The sequence below is a fragment of the Capsicum annuum genome, chromosome 12 (genome assembly GCF_002878395.1).
Source record: "Capsicum annuum cultivar UCD-10X-F1 chromosome 12, UCD10Xv1.1, whole genome shotgun sequence".
Taxonomy (NCBI): Eukaryota; Viridiplantae; Streptophyta; class Magnoliopsida; order Solanales; family Solanaceae; genus Capsicum; species Capsicum annuum.
Genome location: NC_061122.1, coordinates 6,899,337 through 6,901,715, shown reverse-complemented (window position 1 = coordinate 6,901,715; position 2,379 = coordinate 6,899,337).

The following is a 2,379-nucleotide window of genomic DNA, read 5'->3' as shown; positions in this document are numbered from 1 at the left end:
GGATTCGACATTTTTATTAGAATTGAGAACATTTTAGATAGTAGGTACTCGAAATAGAATCTAGTCATTATTCCACTCTATTTCTAATTGAGAGTTATTTTTATTCTCAAAATTCTATATTTTTATCAAAATTGAGGGCATTTTAGATAATTACATATCTTAACCATGTTAGGGGCCGTTTGGTTAGTGAATAAGAATAGAATTATTCATGTATCTTAAAATACTATTTTCCCTAGATTAAGTTCTTTCAGTTATATTAATGAAAATTATTATTCTAATTTTTAAGAATCATGAATACATTTGTATGATGTTTTAATTTCAAATATTTTTTTTGTTTCTCTTCCTAACTTAAGTGAACAAAACTTCATCATTGATATCGTAAGGCAACTCATAGTTATATTATTTAAAACAACTAACTAATAGTTACTTTGTTAACTAATTAACATAAAATAAAATGGACAAATAAACTATCAATGAACTAAACCCTACAAAAAATAACTAAATCTAGAATTAAGTTTTTGAATGTTATATAGCGCATTAATTTAAATGGCTCCATTGAACATAAAGGAACCCAACATGTCAAGCGATCTGTCGGATATCATATATCAATCCTCAATGCAAATATAATATTCAAACAATATTCACAACGTAAAACGACTCATGAAATTTAAATTTAAGATAGAGTGTTAATGTTGGGTCCAATAATTTTAGTTTATTTTAGCTTGGAGAGTGCACTCAATTCCACACCAGTGTGCGGCATCTGAACATCCTTGTTGAGACAGCCGAACCATCACATCTATCAACTCTGCCTCATTTGCCTCCTCTACTATTATGTTGAGCTTTTTTAGAAAAATAAATCTATTAATAGATATTGAGTCGCCAATTTGTTTTGCAAATGCAATGCACGTAAAAGGTATGAACAAATAACTTAAGAATATAAATATTCCGGTTAAGCTTTTTTCTATATTACAATTAATTTCAACTCCTGTTTAGCTAACTATTTGCACATATGTCTGTTTTTCACAAAGCTCTGCTACGTAAAAAGTCTCAATTTGCAAACACACTTATCTCTCCTTCATTATAAGCTATTGTCAGAGGCTCTCTTAGACAAGCTTTTGGTGTGATGAGAAAGTCATAGAGTGGCTAATAAGATTGAATATAAAAGAAAACAAATCTTAGTTTTTAAAGAAAACCTAGAGTGGTTCGGAGTTTGAATTTAAAAGAAAGCCTTAATTTTTTTAAAGAAAATCTTGATTTTACCATATAATTTTTCTTATCATATATTTTAGAAGTCTTTAGTTTTATAAAATATATTTTTCTCTTACCATACATATAATTTAGGACTACTTAATTACTAATTCCCTGTTATCATATAGTTTAAAACTTCCTTTTTTGACTTTCAATGGGTGTCCGACCATGGTTGCGGGGGTGGACCCAGGTCTCGGATATGGGGCAAAAATTGATTAGTGGCCCCCCGATGGGCTGTGGAGTGGACTTGGGTATTTCGACAGATTCGTTGGGGTCATTTTGTTGGTCAAACGGGCGAAACAACATGAACGAGCCATTTTTTGCAATTTTTATGGGTGGTCCTGGGCCCGGGCTTTATTTAGGGCAAAAATTGATCTAAGTCCCCCTGGCGGGCTGTGGAGTGGACCTTAGTGGTTCGATGAGACTACTGGGTTATTTTGTGGTCAAACGGGCGAAGCAATACTTTTTGCAACTTTCAGTGGGTTTTAGCCTACGATTGCGAGGGAAAGCTTAGGGATCGATCTCGGATTGGAACAAATATCGACCGAAGGCCCTCCGACTAGCTGTGGAACGGGTGAGTGTAGGCCGGTGGGGCCATTTTAATGGTCAAATGGGCAAAATGGTGCAAATATTTTTTTACGACTTTCAATGGGTGTTTGCCCACGATTGCATAGGTGGGGATGGGGACGAAGCTCGGTTTAGGGCAGAAATCGACTGATGGCCCCCGACGAGATGTGGAGTGGACCTAGGTGGTCCGATGCGGCTATTGGGGTCATCTTGGTGGTCCAACGGGCGGAACGGCTTAAATAGGCCTTTTTTGCAACTTTTGGTGGGTGTTAGCCCATGATTGCGGAGGTGGGATCGGGACCCGGGATCGATTTGGGGTGAAAATCAATTGGCAGCCCCCCGACGGGCTATGGAGTGGACTCGGGTGGTCCGGCAGGGCTGCTAGGGCCATTTTGGTAGTCAAATGGGCAAAATAGAGCAAAGAAACCATTTTTTATGACTTTCGATGGGTGTTAGCCCACTGTTATGGGGGTGGGACGAGGGCTCGGGCTCAGTTTGGGTTTTCCAAAAAAAAAAAATGATGGTGGATTATATATGTTTCTATCAGCAAGATGGCATAGGTAT